Here is a 20,577-nt window from a genome sequence, read left to right as displayed (position 1 = left end):
GAGTTTTTTGACCACCTCGGTGACCTCAGTCCCAGAGATGGGGGAGCCCACCTCTGAGTCCCCAGGCTCTGGTTCCTCATTGGAAGGCATGTTAATGGGATTGAGTAGGTCTTCGAAGTACTCCCCCCACCGACCCACAACGACCTGAGTCGAGGTCAGCAGCGCACTATCCCCACCATATACAGTGTTGACACTGCACTGCTTCCCCTTCCTGAGACGCCGGATGGTGGACCAGAATCTCCTCGAAGCCGTCCGAAAGTCGTTCTCCATGGCCTCCCCGAACTCCTCCCACGCCCGAGTTTTTGCCTCAGCAACCACCAAAGCCGCATTCCGCTTGGCCTGCCGGAACCTATCAGCTGCCTCCAGGGTCCCACAGGACAAAATCAAAACATAACAATGATAAAAATCAACAACATTTAAAACAAAATACAGCAAGAAAACAGCCATACCACGTAGTCCCCTGATGCTCAATACATCTGTAGAGCTAAGATTATATGTATAAAGCGCTACAAAAATCAAAAAGCACCAAATCATGACACTAATAAAATGAACTGTAAGATATTTTAAATTTAAAATAAGATTACAATGAAATAGTACTATGATCAGACATCTACCCATTTTGAAAGTAATTAGGATGTGAATTATCAATGTACAGACCTGTTATTACACTTCAACACAATTCTCAAAGCTGTCAGAATGTTGCAATAGGTCATATAATATACAGCATTGAGGTGTTGGCAATAGCATTATTAAAGGCTCCATTGCTAAGGGATTCTGCAGACTGTGACTGATGTCAAAGCTAGACTTTTCTTTTTTTATAAGTTTCTTATTTAGGTAAGGAGTTGTAAGACTACCAGGAAGAAAACATTTGCTAAAGAATATTCATTTTATATTAAGAATGCTTGGGATTTCATTTCATTTATAAATGGTAGATAAATAACACTTTAAAGGAATCAGGACCAATAAACCCAAAAGATTTTTTTTAATTTAAAGGGCTTTTTTAAAAATATAAATTATGATTAAAATTTCTTGCCATGAAACTATCTGGCAGTTGCCTGGAAAAATATTTGAATGGATCTGAATATCACAGTGAAAGAGTATCAGACACAGGGGACAGTTTCTCATTCTGCAATCTTTTTACTTTAATTTGGATGTTAAAGAAGCCCATCAATTCATAAATGTTGATTTCACGAAGAATTAAGCATGAAGCAAGCATAGAATTTTTTATACCTTTGCAAGTTCTTAATAATAACACAATTCTATCTATCTATCTATCTATCTATCTATCTATCTATCTATCTATCTATCTATCTATCTATCTATCTATCTATCTATCTATCTATCTATCTATCTATCTGCTTAGTTGTTTATTTATTTTTGAAAATGAAACTCAGAAATTAATATTTTAGTGAAATAAGTCTAGATTTTGGATCAAGCTGGTGTGACGGGAGGCTGAGCAGATACAAGAAGCTACCCAAGCGTTTAAAGTTTCATTTTAAAGAAAGCAAGTTAAATCAATTTCAATTTAAATTTAAAACTAGTCCAGTGAAAGAAATTGAGGCAAATGTGCTTCCTTGATTTTGATGCCCCCAGAAGCCTGTTAGTCAGTCCTGGGTAAGATGAGGCGGAAGAGCTGTACACCTCTGATTTGTACTGTTCACTCCTGTTCACCTCACTTAGGTTGCTGATACCTTGGCAGCAAGTCCAAATTTACATGATCCTGATATCTTCTCGAAATGCAGTCTTTATGAGATATTAAAGTAGTCAAATTGAGACACTTTGCATTTGTATTATGATCAATATTACACACTGATTTAATGAAACTCTTTTTTCCAAAAACATGAAGTTCATGAAATCCATCTTTAAATCAAATGGTCTCCCACAAGCACAAATGGTGAGTGAATTGCCATCTAACAAGAATAAGGCAGAAATTGGCCATTGCAGAGGCCACATTTAAAGAGAACCTGCATGGATGGGAGATGAACTGGCCCACAAACCAGTGTAGCCAGGTGGCGATAGTTGGGTACAGTAGTGTATGCAACCCTGGAGTGATTTCACAGTTGGCACAAGAATTTAATAGGAAGCAAAGCAGAAGTCTCTTACCAATCCATGGTCAGCACTGACTACTTTTTGGGCATGGATGGTAGTTGAAATATTCTGACAAAGGAACAAATGGTCAAATGGGTGCCTGGACCATTTACATAAGTTGAGAGATCAGAGTTCCATACTGGTATCGAGACTTCATAGGAAATTCCTGGCCCATAATATAAATCTGAAATTGACCAGAAATTGGCCCCATGTGAGTGTGTGTGTGTAAAAGCACCCTGTGATAGGTTGGTTACTGTCTTGCCCCTGATGTTGTTTTACGTTTGTTAGAGAAGGAGGAAGCTCTCTGTTAATACTTACAGACTTGACAGGACATCAGTCAGGTCAGTTCAGGTCAGGCTGTGGAGCATGCACTGGTACGAAACACCTTGGGTTCCCAGTTGGCAACCCCTCAGACAGTCCCAGTTGGCAACCCCTCAGACAGACACGCGGTCCAGTCCCACCCTTCACAAATGACCATCTATCTGCTGCAACCAGGTGTTATATGTGTGTCTCCTTGGCCTGGTCCTCAGCAATGAAATTCCTGTGAGCTGGATCAACCTCAGGGAATCACAGCACATGGCCGTAATGCCGTTACTGACGCTCCCTCACAATGCAGAGAATGTGCCTTATTTGGGACTCTATGAGCAACCACTTGTTCGACACAAAGTCAAAACCGGTGGTACCCAAAGATTCTCGGAAGAAACACGTAGAGGATGTATTTTTTGAGATAAGAACGGAGTATGTAGTAAGCATTTTAGAAGTATGTATGTGCTTTTTGGGAAGTACATTGTGTGGAATTTCACATTGTATTCTACCATTATTTGAATCTGCTTTTTCTAGTAGAAGGTTGCAGGAAGCTACTACATTTTCATACCAGCAGTGGTTGCAAGGCAGGAAGCAACCTGGGATGGAACACTGGTTCAGATCAAAGCAGATTCAGGCACTGCTATCCACTAAGTCTATGAACTGTCAGAGCAAACCAGAGTTATTCACAGAGACTCATGCAAAACATCTGGCATCATTTCAATTGAAAAAGAAAAATTGGGCTGTAATTAAATTTACATGTAATTTCTTGATCTCTGCAAAACTGTCTTCATAATTGCCATCACCACATCACATACTATGCTGATATCTGTCCCAGTTAGCAAGTAGAAGAATAACTACATTCCTTTTAGGTTTTATACAATTAGCTGTCAGCTTGGTGGAAGGACAGTCACAGTCAAGGGTCCTTCATTTGGAGCTACAATTCTGCTTCATTTTCTGAGTTTTCTCTTACTTGTCATCAGTTCAGAATTATATGAATACAGGAAATGGGATCATAACTGAATAAGAGGTATGGAAACAGCAGCAATAAATAGAAAATGTATGCTAATTTGTATTTAAAGTATGTGGCTACTTGCTGTTGTGCTTGCAAGTCACAGACATAGTAGAATGAGGTGTGAGGCCTCCAAAAGACCAAACATCAGGACAGACAGTGGCATAGCTAGGGGCGGGTAGAGGGGGCAGTCTGCCCCAGGTGGCACATTTTTGGGGGCGCCATTATTGGCCAAAAGACTCAGTACAATTCGTGAGTAAGCAGCAGGGTTTGGAAAGATATCACTCATGAATGAAAAAAGTAAAATTCTCTGATTATTATCCACAAATGCTTCAAAAATAATTTTCAGACTCTCCTTCTGTGACGGCATCAGACACAGCAGTTGAAATTTATAAGGTAATAACAATAATAAACATAAATATTACATCGATAATAATTTCTAGGAAGATAAACAACTAATTTACAATTTATAATTTCGTTTCATTATTAATACGAATGCGTTCTTGCTCTGTGCAGAAAACATCCCCACCTATCACTTGTACACTACACTGGTTCTGGTTTTCGCAGCGTAAGTATATTAAATTAATAATTAGAACATGGCTTATCAGTGCGTCTATACTATATTCTTGTCTAGTTGATGCTTATAAATAATTATATGTGAAAATGACTGCTGTTTCTCTATATATGAATAAATCTATGCAAAATTTATCTTAATTTTTCTCTATACTTTATTTTAAATTTCTATTTAAATAGGTTAACATATTCAGATATGTTGGAGGGCGGAAAATTGAAGCACCGCCCGCCTCGAGCGGCACGAACTCTAGTTACGCCACTAAGGACAGACCCTTTACTGTCCTGCCCAGAAGAAGCACAATTAATGTCAGGCCAACCTTCCAACTGCTACCTGCTGGTTTTGGCCTACACAGGCCCAAAATGTGAAACTGCTATTGAAAGTTTAAAAAATACACCCACTTTCAAGAGAGAGAAAATCATACAAACTGCAGCTTGTAGAGATTATCCAAAACAAGGAATCCTTATTAAAAAAAGATTTATTAAAAGATCTGATAAAAGGGAAAAAGGAGAAAATGAAAGCAAAAAGGAGTTGCCTAAAAGGCAATCCTAAGCAACCAAGTCTTAATACACAATCCAATCGCAGAATCCAATAAACAGTAGCACAAAAAATACAAGAAAACAGAAAATACTCATGTTCTACTGCAAATATAAACTGAGTTGTCCACTGCTTTCTATCTGACTTCTAAATCTAGAAAGAGGACAAAGCAGCAGTAACATCAGGGTGGCCTTGACTCCTGGAGTTCTACCTACAACCATGAAATGGCTGCACATTTCTAAAGGCAGTACATCTATTGTATAATAAATTACTACTGTCTCTGTGTGTATTTGTGTGTTGGTGTGCCCAGTCCCTCTATGAAATCTGGTTGGTCAGTTTGGCTTTGGTCTGATTTGTCATTTTGGCTTTGGTGATGCAATTGACAGAGGAAGTGCCAGGCAAGAGAGGCTGAGGCACACTAGATAGATAGATAGATAGATAGATAGATAGATAGATAGATAGATAGATAGATAGATAGATAGATAGATAGATAGATAATAAAAATAATAATTATAATAATTCTTTGCATTTATGTAGTGCTTTTCTCACTACTCAAAGCGTTCAGCAATTTCAGGTTAAGGGCCTTGCTCAAGGGCCCAACAGAGCAGAGTCCCTATTTTAGCATTTACGGGATTCGAATCCGGCAACCTTCCAATTGCCAATGTAGGGATAAGACTATGTAGTATGCAGTTTTACTGAGAAATCTCAGATTTTTGAGTGCTTTTCCAGAGCTGTGTAAGGTTAATTTTGTTTTCTGTTCCCTGGTTGCCTCACTATTACATTGGACTCTTGTCATTTACCACTATAAGTATTAGAGACTTGAAATCTGTGATTAAGGAATAATTATTTAAGCTTTGCTTAGGGACTCTTCCAATTCTATTACTTGTTTGTTTTGCATGTATACATATACGGTATGTATGAATAATTTTTTTTAATGTTTATGCATTTTCTTTGTAATTTTAATTGTTTTCTTGCTTATAAAACACTTTGAACTACTGTTTTAATTTGCTATCACCCTTAAGAAAAAACTGTAATATGAATTTCAATGAGAGGAAAATAAAATGTTGAACATAATTTTATTCTTGCTTTCAAACATAAAAAATAAAATATAAGAAATCTGGCAATTAAAGAAAAAAGCATGATGGAGTAACTCTACTCCACATTGCTTTTCAAATTACCGTATCCAATTTAACTGTGTTCAAAGTTTGGCATGAAAAAAATAATCAAAGTAGCGATTATCTTAAAACGGACATGCAAGATTATAACACTTAATGTTTTTTGTCACTGTTTTACTTTTTAAATCTAATTCTTTTGTATTTCAGGATTAGCGTTTTTGTTTACCCTTTAATCTTAAAATCCATAGCTGCACGGTCAGACTGCGCACCCTTTGCAGTGCAATGAGCCATTCATAGATTTGTCATGACAGGGGGGAGAAGTGGGTTTAAAAAGTATAATTTGAAATATTTCCATTTAAATAATCTTTCTTCTAATTTTTTCAAGCTACTCTATAGTGTTCCTATGGAAACTGAAGTGAATGTAATACACTCCGATAACAATGGAGACTGAAACACAAGCGACAGGAAAGGATTGATTTGTATCCCCAAAGCAGCTGGGTCAGGTTAGGCGAGAGGGGCTACATGACTTCATAGCTGGACATCTTGGTCTAGTTTCCTTACTACTGAAAAAATGCCAAGGCTGAAAACACAATCCTTTAGACACAGCTTCTCTCTGTGACATACAAACACAATTATTTCCAGATTTAACTTTGTTTATTTATTTATTTTCAGCTTTTCTTTTTTATGAGGCTACATTTAAAGCTTCAAGAATGAAAAACACATGATATGGTAAAGAACCTTTTTTTTGATGTAGCACTTTATTCACTTTCAAAAAAAATATAAAGCTAATGTGAAATGTACCTGGAGGACAGTGTATTTGGGACACGTACCGTGTGAAGTTTTATGTTTTCTCTGTCCATGTGTGCATTTCTCATCTTTTGTTCCTTTTAATTCTTCTGTACAAGGACATGAAAATTCCCTGTAAATGCCTTTTATTTTCAACTCTGAAAGTCGAACCAGTAAGCATCAGTAAGGCTTGTAAATGTGATTCTCTTCTGCCTGTTGTATTGCACCAAATCTGAGTCGCTCTGTCTATCAATCATTACCACCTGCCAGCTACTTCATTTAACTATTGATTCTAACTTCACACCTGAATGTTTTCAACTTTTTCATGTTTTGGATTCAGACTCTCAGATGGTCTTTTTTTTCCTATTTATTCTTATGGGCTTTGTAAAGCACTCTCTGCGAAAGGTACTATATAAAATAAGGACCACAGCAAAGCCAACGATGTGGACAAGACTTAAAATCAGTTGCCTGATCACAACAGTGGTGTTGTCCACAGATATGTCCGCTTTATATATCACTGGGCTCAGTAAAGCCATAAGTTTTTCATTTTATTCACAGTGTTACTTATGTTGATTAAAATATCTCCAAATCAAAGTAAACTAGCAGTCAGATATAATCAGATTGTTTTAAATTGAACTAGAACACTGGAAATATAACCAAATATTTCAGTTTTCTTTTTGGCAAGAATCTATTTTTGTTTTACTTGAAGTACAACTGCGCTGTCCAGTTTAAATAGAGTTGATTTAAACTTTAAATTGGTTTAATTCATTTGACAGTTAGTTGCCATTTGTTATAAAAAAAATAAATGTGCCCAAGTGTTATGTGTACATTTTGGGAACTACATTGATAATTTGAAATAATAAGAATTAATCTGTTAAACCTGTTTAACACAGCAGATGGTTATGGGGTTTAGACTAGATCTAGGAAGTACTGGATACATGGCAATAAGCAACCCGAAGTGCAAGTCCATTGTAGGGCACAGTCATTCAGACAAAGCTAGTTTAGAGTCACTAATTAATTTAACATATGGAGTCACAAACTTACTGGGCTTGGACTAGAGCTGGGATGCAGCAGTGCTAACCACTGTGATACACTCCAGCCTGTAAATAAAAATCAGTTACAAAAAATTGGCACCAGGACTGGCACCAGTTGCCTGAAGCTGGGAGACAGCTTTACGCTGTTCCACATTACTGCGAGTAAATAAAAAATAATTACAACAATTTCACTTGTGTTTGATTATAGAAATTAGCAGCAGACTTTGTAGGAATACTTTTAATTATGACAGCTGGGAAATGGAACAAAAGAGGATTCATTATTTTTACAATATAATACAATACAACTTATTTTTTTTGTATAGCACTCTTTACTGATTGCAGGCTCAGAGCGCTGTGAACAATTCTCAGTTAAAATACAAGTATAGATTATACTAATTACTAAGCGTTGAACTGGTAACACATACAGTATACAATAAATGTAGATTTGTTAAACAGAACAAGATAGAAACTGATTTAACATATATGAAAACCAACAATATCTGTCTATTAATTAATTAATGAAGTACGGCCAATTGACCACAGAGAAGATTAAAATTGTAAAAGAGAAAGTCAAAAATAAGGTCATAGACCTGGACACCTCGCCTACCCGCTCCTGGGTTTTCTGTAGTGAAGTCCGTGCTGGTTGTCCAGTCTAATGAGAGAATATTTCCATCCAATGAATCCAATGCTTCTTTATCTAAGATGACTTTTCCATATGCAGTTGAGTAGCCTGGCAGTAGAGCAGTGGCACCCAGTGCCACATCCTGATACAGAAAAGAGAAACAGAATAGAAGAGGTTTAATAACGGTTTAAAAATATTGTGATTCTTTCCTGCACAAATGACTAACAAACAGAAATACAGTATGCACAGCTAATCAGCAGCTCTAGGCAGGGTATGCTACACTAAAGTAGAGAGTTTTCAGTCTGGATTTAAAAGCTGAGACTGAAGGGACCTCTTTTATAATAGTGGTATACTAATTTATTAATTATTTTCATCATTTTAATAATGGTGATAGAGAAGTGGTAACCGCAGTTTTCTGTTCAGGTCACAGCGTTTGGTATTACTGTGTATGTTCGCTTTAACCACACCATAATGGAAGTCAAATGTTCAGACATCAAACGAAATGCTAAAATCTCCATATCAATGTTCAATGCAAACTGGAGGAGAATCACAAAAGCATAATATCCTAATAAATTTCTACCTAACCCATCATTCATTTTAAGCCAGATTGGTCCAATAAATGCTTATATGGAGTCTTTCCAAACAGCAATGTGCACAAGGTGGGAACTAACATTGAGAGGGTCGCTGGTCCATCGCTGGTCATATGCTCAAACTCGATAACATTTATAGATTAGCCAATCAATCTAACCTGCATTCTTCTGGGATGTAAGAGAGAAAAAGAGGAACACTCGGAGAAAAAAAAAATATATGTGGACTGAGGGACAATATGCACATGCCAATTTGTGATGTGACCGAGATGTGAAAAAAATTGTCACAGCACTTATGATTCAAATGCAGTTTCGTAACAATTACACTAAAAGTCATTTTGCAGTTGAGTTTGCATTTGCGAAACTCACTAAGGAGAGTTTTTTTTGAGATTAAAGGTTTTTGGGGACATTCAACAAGGAATATTGCTCCTCTAAAGCTTTGTTCACACTTTCGTGTTTACCTGTGTACTTTCTATGCCTGTAAAATGCATGTAATCTGTCACATACCGTCAACTCTGTTTATGTCTCTTGTTTATATCACCAGAGAGAGGTACATTGCATTTTTTAAAAATGTGACATGCAACATGTTTTCCACACAAAGATACAACAAAATGCCCCACAGTGCACATTACTGTGTTTTCTTCACAGGAGAATCTCATTACACAGAAAGTTTCCCCACTCTACCCAACACTATCACAACTGCCCATTACTGTTTCTTGATTCCCATAGAAGAAGTTGAGGAGATACACTGTCCAAATGCTGAGGGGCTTCACATTTCTTTTCTATCTTCAGTATTCCTTTAAGCTTGAAACTGAATTCTAAATTAGCAAAGTGGGGATCACACTACCAGAACGTCTGTCAGCTCAAAAAAATACCAATACCACCCAGCCATCTCTGTTAAAACTCAGAGATTTGCAGGTAGATGAACGTACGTATGGTGTCCTTGATAATGGATTATCTGTTTGACAGACCACAGTTTGTGAGATTCAAGGAATGTGTTTCTCATATGGATGTGTACAACATTGGAGCACCACAAGGAACAGTCTTGTCTCTATTTCTCTTCACTCTCTACACCTTAGACTATAAATATAACACCAGGTCATGTCACTTGCAGAAATTCTCAGATGATTCTACTCTTATGAGATATATTGATAAGGGGGATGAGTCAGAGTACAGGAGTCAGGTGGAGAACTTTGTTTTATCAGCAAAACTAAGGAAGTGGTTACTGACTTTTGCTACACCAAATAGCCTCTATGTCTGGTCACTATTCAGAGAGTGGATGGAGAGGTGGTCCACTCCTACAAGTACTTGGGGTCCACATCAATGACAGTTTAGACTAGTCTTTGAACACAGAGGAACTTAGGAGACTGCATTCCTTTAATGTGGGAAGTGACATCCTTCACATCTTCTACAGCTCTGTAATGGCCAGTGTGATTTTCTATGCTGTGGTGTTCTGGGGAGGTAACATCCCTTCAAGAGAGGTCCACTGAATCGACAAGCTAATTAAAAGGGCAGGCTCAGTTAAAGGATGCACTCTGGACCCTCTGGAGGTCGTAGCAAAGGACAGAATTAAAACAAAACTGAATGCCATTGTGACAGTGTGGGTTGGACCACTGATAACGTACCCAAGGGATAAGCCAGTGGATGAAGACACAACACACAAATATAGCAAGTGGTAGGTAAAATAATGCCAATACTTTTATTACACCAATCAAAAACGGTGTTCAGATAAAGTGCAGTGGTCAAAACGCTTCAATAAATAAATAACCCAATAAAAGAAGGTCTTCAGTGGATGTTAAAAACAAGTCCACAAATAATCAATAAAATGAGGTTAAAAACACAGGCAGGAAGCTGTCTTTTATAATTCTGAGTCCTGGTGCCTTCCTTTTACAATTGACATCTGTCCGTTTTACCCTTATGGAGGGACGTCGACCAACAGGTGCAGATAGCCTTTTATTTTGGCCCATGTCCCCATCACCAATCCCACGGTGTTTCATGGGAAGCTGTTGAGCCCTGCTCCCTTCTGGTGAGAGCACACCCTGAGCACAATGGTCGCTCCTACTACATGGTCACTCAACAGGAGTGATCCCACAGCCCCCTCCTAACCGTCAGCCACATGGTCCTTCCTCAGGCTTGCCTTTCCGTCCACCTGCTTCCTCCCATCTTGCACCAGCTCTCGCTCGCTCCTGTCTTTCTCTCTCTCCTTCCTTCCTTTAACTTCCTTTCTTTCTTCTTCCTTTCCTTTTTCTCCTTTTTTTTCGTGCCAGCTCCCCCTTATATGCCTCCGTGGGTGCAGTCTCTCAATAGCACACCACAGACGGCCAATGAAGGAATTAAGAGAGACCACACCCTCACGTGGAGGTGTGTCCTGCCTCAACTACCTCTCTGACATCCCGCAGCTGCATGAGCATGCACTCCCATGGAGATTGAGCCGGCCATTCAATTATTTAATTTAAAAATCGGTCACCTTTTTCTGAGCCGTGGATCTGCTATACCACAGCCATTATGAACAATGCTGCACATCTTCTCTCTTACACACTAACACTGAGGATTTTCCGCCAACAAATCATTCAGCAAAAGTGTGTCAAAAAACCTTTAGGCCATCTGTAATACACCTGCACAATGCCTCACTGTGACTGGGACTGCCAAGTCAGAAGTTTTCTTTCTTTTTCTTGCTTTTTAGTCAATTGGGTGAGTGTTCAGACGAACGTGTGTGTTTATGTATGTACAGTATTTATTCATTTAATTTATTTATTTAATGAGCTTCTGTAAAAAAAATCCAAATTTCTCTGTGGGGACAAATAAAGATCTATCTATCTATCTATCTATCTATCTATCTATCTATCTATCTATCTATCTATCTATCTATCTATCTATCTATCTGTGACAGGGATTATTTTTTCACTTGAAATTTTCATTTAAATGCTACATGACAGGTAGACACATGCTGGATTAAAGTATGTAAATATCTTTCTTCTCGTATCAATTGCATGAATTTCACTAGGAGAAAACTGCAATTTGTTTTACAAATTTTTTTTTTTTGCAAAGCAAAATTCAGTTTTGCACAAATCGTTTCACTCATCACTACTCAATACTGAGTTACCATTTTCCCTTTTATCCAACCACTTAATCTGGTGTTATTGTTACGGCAAATCAGGTCCCTTTCTTGCTAACAGTGTAAGGTTGAAACCAATCCTGAATGGGTTATCTTTGGAATTTCATGTATTTACCATAATTACTTTTTTTTCTACATAATACCACAAAGTCTATTAAAATGGGATTTTTTTTCTTGTGGATGTGTTTTTGACACTCCATCAAATTTGCACCTCCTTGTATCAAGCAGACATTTGGATTAAATATATGAAAATAACATAAATTTTAAAACCAGTGGTATCAAGCTTAACTTTGATGAGGTTTATTTTGGCCACTTAGATTAAAAGGTCCTGAGTGTTTTAGTTTACAGAATTCAGAATGGTTTACTTATGTAGTAGCACAGCCAACAGTTTAGTGTTATGCACTTCTAAAATCAAACCAAAAAGCAGTGTACTCCTCATCAAAACGCAACTAGTATAACCATAATCTTACTAAATGTATAGTTATGTGATCTCTTCTTTAAAAAGTCAAACCAGAAGTCTTCGCAACCAGTGGCACTGCAGGATTTCTCTGCTGAAGGTTCTTGACTGTCAATTGGGAATCATCGCTCCATCTTGTCTGATTAAGCTGTACGCATAAATGCATCTGATGTTGCAGCTCTCTGCTTGCCAATGCTTGTGTTCTTGGAACATTGGTCATCTCAGGAGAGCAAGATGGCATGTCCTTCTGGCACTAGGAAGAGCTTAAACAGAAGCTGAAAGGGCACAGAGGACCAGTGGACATGTGCCCAGTCCTATTAAATAGTCGTCTTAAGCTTGTTAGGTCTTCCATCATATGAGCCCTGCATGTTCCTAGTTGATGCTGCACATTTGAGACTGATTATTTCAGACTACTTTACACTCCTTTATCTCAGTTGTTTGTGGAGTCTTTGACGCGTCTTGCTCATCAGCTAAAAAATTTGGAGTATTTTGTACTGCATGAGTGACCTCTCCTGCTGTTCAGTAACTTGTCATTTTAAAACCATACTGGATGTTATTCTAACATATTTATTTATTTATTTATTAACATTCTGACTCTTTGAATATTTCTACTTAAGCCGTTTCGGTGTCTGAGCACAGTCTGAGACTATACATGCTGCTCTACTTACAATACGTGGCTGTCGACGGCTGACTATTTCCTCCAGAAAAACCCTGAGGTCAGTGTGAATATTTAATTGGACGTCAGCAGGACGGTCAAAGAGTTACTATCAGAATCCATGACAGTTCTATCGGTACAATCTACTCAGGTGAAGAGATAATGATATGATCGGTTAAGATGCCCGTTCATACAAAGAGACCTTTGAGCCCCTTTTGTGTTGCAGTTAGGGTAATTAATTAAAAACGTACCCTTTCTTAAGAAATTCTCCACAGGTAAGTGAGTTTCCTGTGAAAGTGATACCGCTTTCCGAGCACAGCACCTGAGGGTAATCATGGGTAATGATGTATTTCTGCTTAATAGGACCCACGGCTCCTGACACCAGGTGGAACGTATCCACTGAAGGGAACAAGAAGCCCTGAGTCTTTCACCTGCTACGGGGCAGAGACCTCGGGACAGGAAGGTGGGGATTGATGTCCTGCTCTGACAATAGGTCACTTATGAATTGTGACTGGGCCCATTGTGCAAGCAACAATCTGCCTTCTTTCAAAAAGGCTTTGGTGTTTTTTTAAGCTTGCCACTTCCACCAACATCATTCACAACAACTGACACTTGTCCTCATTTTATGCATACATGATTACTGGTAGTATATAATGATGGGCATTCAATCTACCAGAAATAATCAGTTTTAAGACACATAATATTAAAACCAACCAAATAAATGTAAATGTAAACCTATATCAATAGCCCATGTACAGTATATGCATATTTGTGCCATGGCACTAATTCCACTGTTGGATTCTGCCTGCTAAGCTGTTGCTCCAAGGGTAAAATGAAACTTTCTGTAACCAAGATGGATATAAAGCAGTATAAAAACTGGTTGAATTTGTATGTAGTGGTGCATTAGCTTCTTGAATCCATGTCTAGGGTCTATTTGTGTGGAGTATGAACATTCTCCAAATATCCCAAATACATTCAGGTAAGTTTAATTGGTGATTTTTATTGGACTAAAGTGAAAGTGAGTGTGTCTCAATACTCTGTGTAGGACCGATGATGCCAGGATGTGCTCTAGCTGCTTTTTACCCAAAACAGATGAGCACATCATACACAGCATAGCTGTCCATTTTCTGCAATTGGTTATTCATCTTTCCTTTTTGCTCCCCGTTAATCTATCCATTTCTTCATCACAGAGTCATAGGGAACTGGAACCTATCTCAGCAGCATTAGGCACAATATTGAAAGCCCATGTTAGATCAATTCAGAGACACCAGTTCACACAGCATGCAGCAGCTCTGGCAACTACACTACAATGAAATGCCCTTTAAAATAATTTGAATTCATATTGAAAAGCAAAGTTATACTGACAATCGTTTGTAAAAAAAAAAAGATTATATTGTTTCTGATTCATTAAAGATGTTAGACCATTGAATGGATGGCACAAAACATTATTGAAATATAGATAAATGGCTTTTCAAATTACGTGGCTCTTTAAGTTGATAAGGAGGTGGACTGAAACGGTAAAGGTAAGAATCAGCAGTAGTCTAAGATGCCAAACTAGATGCAGAGATAACCCATAGAGTTCAGTGTGGATGGAACAGTTGGAAGAAGGTATCAGGAGTATTGTGTGATCAAAGAATTAAGGTGAAGGTTAAAGTTAAGGTTTTTAAGACAGTGGAAACACCAGCAATGATGAATGGAGCTGAGACATGTGCAGTAAAGGGGGCACAGGAGAAGAAGTTAGACGTGGCAGAATTGAGAATACTGAGATGTATATGTGGAGTTACAAAAAAGACAGAACAAGGAATGAGATAATCAGAGGTACAACACAATGAGAGAGATGTCTAAAAAAGTACAGGAAAGTAGGTTGAAGTGGTATGGACATATGATGAGGAGAGACAATGAAAATGTGGGCAAAAAGGGACGGGAATGGAAGTAGAGGGAAGAGAAAGTTAAGGAGACCAAAGCAGAGGTGAATGGATAAAGTAATGGAGTATCTGAAGGAAAAAGTTTGACCGAGGTGGAGGTGCAGGACTGTAGCTGTATAGAGAAGGTTGATCAGGCACATCAACCATACATAGAAGTGGGAAAATATGAAAAGGAAAAAGAAGAAGACTGTAAAGATAGATGTGAAGTTACCTGGCACAGTCCTACCACTCTCTGAACATAAGCAAGACTCTTAACCCCCTGTATTTGAACTGGGCAAATTTTTTCATGTATTTGATTGAAACCTTCATCCAAAGAAACCAATGAGATCAACTGTGATATGGAGACTAAATTTGAGGAACTGCTTTCTGTGCAGTTTTACATGTTACATTTTACATACTGTATAATGTTAGGCGTGTCTCTGTAAAGATAGAGTATGTATTCAAGAGAAAAAAAACTTACAACATGAGAGATGAGGTGCTTTTTGTGCATGTTGTACTTACTGTGCAATCAGCCAGAAATGGTAAAAAAAAAAGATCCTTGGGTTGTCTAAACAAGAATATTACCCAAGAGTTGGGGTCTGCAAAGACAAAAAACAAGTTCTGCTCTAGCCCATGCTATGGATAGGCTATGGGTAATACAATGAATGGTAGAAGGTCAGAGAACATACAGTAGGCTGTGCCTAACCAGAATTTATTTCAGGCCACAAGGCATTCAGAAGGGCGTTGGCCCCTAATATCCGACAGCCCATTAGTCTAAGAGGAACACTAAGGAAGAACAAGAATATCATAAATGTCGTGCTTGCCAGCAGCTGTCTGTATCTTATGCCATTGATTCCATCCAAAGACCATGCTGGGTCCATGAGCAATCAGCTCAGAAGTGCAGTGCAATGTGAAAGAGCCACCTGACCTTCTATTAATACACAGTGCCTAGACTCCTAGGAAGAGGAGCTGCCCTCCATCTAGGTTGTATTAGGTGATTGCTACAACCAGTTTGCTTTGCTTTTGCTTTAGGTACATTTAGGAATATTGAAATCTATACATTGCACAGTTATAATAACTAAACAAAGTTTGAACCTGCTCCCTTGCTTACTGTGTACACTCTTTTACTGCCTGGGGACTAGAGTGTTAAATAAAAGAGTAATAAGTGAAATCATCAGTGCAGTGCAGTGTGGTTTGGCCTGAGGATCAGTGGTAGTCCAAAATACAAAACTAGATGCAGACATAATCCATAGATTTCAATGTGGACACAAGCTATATTAGAGACAAACAGAAGGCTGCAGCCTAACACAAGGAAGGTGGGTACAAACATAAGAAGGTAATACTGGGTTTGGGACTATATCATAACACAGGGAGTAAGGGTCACCCCTTACAACCACACTATGACAAAACAAACTGTTCACATTTTACTGTATATAGTTGCAGCTCTGATAAATTAAGTAAGTTGCTCCAGGTCACACTGCAATTCATTTGGGGGAAGTGAACCTATAACCTTGTGGTACAAAATCCAAATATGCTAGCAACTTTTTTGAATGGCCTGGTCACTGTGGTCACTGTCTGTGTGGAGTTTTCATGTTTTCTCTGTGTCTGTGACAGCTTTTCTCTGAATAAATGGGTGTCCTGGTGCAAAAAATATTCAATTTTTGAACTGTAGACCATTTATATTAAATTTGAATTATTTTGCTCAAATGAACCAGGATGAACTGAATATACAGGACTTTAATTACACTCATTGCAAGCCCCCTTTTGTATTGTACCAGCAATTTATGTATTTGTTCCAGTCACTTTCTTTTACAAATAGTTTATGACCTGGGAATGGGAAATAAGTGCAGATGCCACAAAACCTGTTTTAATTAATTTATTTCCTGGGAACGGATGGACACCATAGGGCTAGGCATTACAGAATTGCTTTTCAGCAGGAGAATTGAAGAAGTGCGGAAGTACTTAAACCATCAAACACTTTGACCAGAGTCATTCATCATCAGGAAAAGACATCCAATAAAAAGTGTGCAGCGTCACATGTCCTGAAATGCCACGTGCACATTTTAAGATAAATATAGCTTATCTGATGGATCAAGAAAAAGAAGAAAGAAAACAGCAAGAGAAGAGTGACAAAGGAAGCAACATCAGAGATCAAGAGATGTGAAATCATCTGATTTGGATGTCAGAAAATGTAACCTATGAATAACGCCGATTGCTAAATCAAAAGCCACCCAGGACATTGACCACTTGACACCTCTAATTTTCAGCAAGCTTTTTTAAGGCGGTTTATATGCAGACTTTGTTATCTATTTTATTTTCTTCTCTTTGGTTTTGTTATATAGTATGTTATTAAATACCATATTACTTTTATATTTTCTATATTTTTCATTTTATCTAGAGTGACTGAAATATTTAAAGGGTACCAAGTGTTAGTTAGATCATTACTTTCTTATTCACAGGGTTTATCAAGGCTATTGAGGTAGCTCATCAATAATTCGAACAACTGCGGTCAAAGCGAGACATAGTAGAATATAACCAAAAGAGCAGCACTGTTATGTGTGTTGCAATGACATCCACATGTTTGTTAGTGCTGGTGATAGAGAATCCCTATATAGAGAATGCAGAATATTGTAGAGTGACTGCCAATTGTCTCACTCAAGACTTTGCCTGGCTTGGATCTCTACGTGTATGCGTGTTTAGCTGTGTCCTGTGTGGAATACTGTGGAGTGACTTGATAATTGGCAGCACTCGAGACTTTCTCCTGATAGTGAGTGAATCTGTGTGTGTGTTAATCTTCAAGGGTGAGTTTAGATGAACCCAATAAACATTCCTGGTGTTTCTCAAACTTCACAATAATACAAGACATCAAGAAAATGTAGTGGTTAGGTTAGGTTTTTAGTGTTGCCGGGCGGGATAGGCTCTGTGATCCTGTAAAAGAGAAATTGGTTTTCATTATTTCATTACAAAATGACACTGAAATTCATTTATCTTTTGTGAGCTCTAAAGTATACAAAGTGACAATGTGTCCAAGGTTGGTTCCTGCCTTGCATCCATTCCTGTCGAATTAGCTCTTGCCCTCCTTAAGACACTGAACTGGTTAAGCGGTACAGAAAATTAATGAATGTAATTCTGAATCAGCAATCAAATCCTCTGAAGCAGCAGCAAATGATGAAATGATAAAATATAATTATACGTTTTCCAGATTTGTATCATAATAATTATATAAAATGTGGAAGATATTGATTTAATTATAATAGGAAATATTATGGGCAATTAAGTTGCTATAAAGGCACTCGAGTTCATGAGCACACTCCCTTGGTTGGCCTCTTCATGCATTTTGCCACCTTATATAAGATTACACCACTTTAAACATCCTTACACATATAATAAAGTTTTTCTTTTCTCATGCGGCTTTGCTTCTTAGGGGTTATTTTGAATCTCAGAGGATTAAATCCGATAACATTATCTATTTGTTGAGGACTTCATTTAAAGAGAATTTAGTTTCAGGATAATTTGATTAAAAGAAGCTTATCAGGACGCCTGTTTCTCCTGTCTTAACAACATAAAGGCCTACTAATAATTAGATGAATGAAGTTGTATTTAACTGTCAGTGAAAAGAGACAGCAAATTGTGTGTCTGGTTTCTATTAAAGCCCTTTTCCATTTCTGTCCTCTGGCCCTGTTTAAGATGCCCTGATGTTTTTTATCTCTTGGACTTTGGCTTTTATCTCATAATATCTGCGTCTGATTCTCTAACATATTTCAGCATGCAGAATGGATTTGAGTCAAAGCAGATTTGTCAGCACTCTCTGCCTCCCTCTGATAGCCACCTTCACTGGGAACGATGGTTCAGTGCACATTGGGAGGAGCGATCTACTTTTTGAGGACAATTTTTGTTTTTCTCCAGTCATAGCTTGAAATTGAGGAGAGACATTCCTGAATGGTGTGCTTGGCTCTGGTGTCATGTCAAGAGTGACAAATTGAGGTGACCATGTGAACAAATCTTCCTCTTGCATGTAAGCCCAGAGGGCAGAGACATGGCAAATGAATGATGCGCAGGGAGAATGGGGCTGCTCGCTTGGCATACCTATAGTGTGCTTCCCCTGCAGCACAGTCGAGATCAAAACCGTTGTTAAATAAATATTTACTGGTAATGTTAACAGGCTGGGTGATTAGAACATCTGCATTAATTGAAAGCTACAGGCACATACACAAAGACACACGCTCGCTCGCACTGACGGAGCAGAGAGGAATCAGCACGGCCTGTGGCTTATTGCTGAGAACCTGAATTTGGTTCAAAAATGCTAACGCTTAATTTTTTTTTGCATTAAAATTCATCCACTTGAAGCATACTTGCTGCAAGCTGAATTATGTGCCGCCTCTGCACTTGGAATGGGTAACAGTTTTAAACTATTACAATACCTGCAACATATTCAGTGCTGGGCTCATGCATCACAAATACCATGCTTCAATTAACAGAGCATGATGTGGGTTATTTGTGTAACTTAGATATAAGAGCAAAGAGATCTTTTTCTCTGTTGTCTTTCTTTTTCCTTTGCCTTTCAATTCACTTTTAAATAAAGTCAGGCATTGTAGTCCTAGATGAAGCCTAAAAACTTTCTTCTATTTTGGAAAGATCAAACACAGTTTGTGAGAAATTTGATGACACAGTAATTAAAGATGCTGCCTGCCAGATTCTGTGTCCTGGATTTAGTTCACAATCCCAGAATTTGACTCTCTGGTGAACTTTGCACGTTGCCGCCATGGCTAGAAGAGTCTTTGGTAATGCCTCTAAACTGGCCAGACTGGTGTGTGTGTGCCATGAAGTTGGATGCCTGCTTCTCCAAAGCTGGTTTCTGCCTTGTCCTAAATGATGCTGGGATATATACAATATATATATACTGTGTGTGTATATATATATATATATATATATATATATATATATAAAATTATATTGTGCTGGAACGCCTCCACACTGGGAGGACCGGGGGAGCAAGCATGGCCAGAGCGTTACCATTCCCCGGAGCACTAGATGGCAGCCCCCCTGGGTTGCAGCGATGTCTAGGACTCCTGCAGGGCTCCATTGGAGTTGGAGTTTGGTGCAGTCCTGTTGGGATCCGTGACCGCCACCAGGAGGTGCTGCAGCAGCTGCTGAACCTTCATGGGCAGTTCTTCCGCCACACCCGGAAGTGCTGCCGGAAGTAGGTAATCAAACACCTGGGGAACTTCCGGGTGTCTTATAAAAGGGACCAGCAGACACTACTCAGTGAGCCAGAGTCGGGAAGTGGAGGACAAAGCTTGCCTGGAGGAGTGAAGGAGTGAAAAAGAGAAAAGGAAAAGGAAAAAGAAAAAGAAAGAGAAAGAATATTGTGCTGTGCTTGTGCTGGACTGTGTTTGACGTGTGAGGGAAGGCCTCTCCCACAAGGAAAAGAAAATAAAAAGTCGTGTGTGTTTTGAACTTGTGCCTCCCTCCTGTGTCTGTCTGTGTTGGGTAGGGTGGCTGGTACACCCCCTGTTGGTACCACAATATATATATATATATATATATATATATATATATATATATATATAAACAGAAAAACTCAGAGTGAGAAGAACTCATGAACACCAAAAGAAGCCTTTTTAAGGTCCTGTTACATAACAGTAAATGAGTAATAGCTTAGATATGAATACATGGTTTACTGAAAGACATGGCATGAAAGTGATAGGTGCTGAGGAAAGACAGGTTAACAATATTTGGGAAAGAGGATGGTTGGATGAAGAGGTCCACTGAGATGGTGTTAATGACAAGA

Source organism: Erpetoichthys calabaricus, chromosome 2, assembly GCF_900747795.2.
Source record: "Erpetoichthys calabaricus chromosome 2, fErpCal1.3, whole genome shotgun sequence".
Classification (NCBI taxonomy): Eukaryota; Metazoa; Chordata; class Cladistia; order Polypteriformes; family Polypteridae; genus Erpetoichthys; species Erpetoichthys calabaricus.
The sequence above is the reverse complement of the archived record's forward strand: the minus strand, read 5'-3'. Positions refer to the sequence as shown.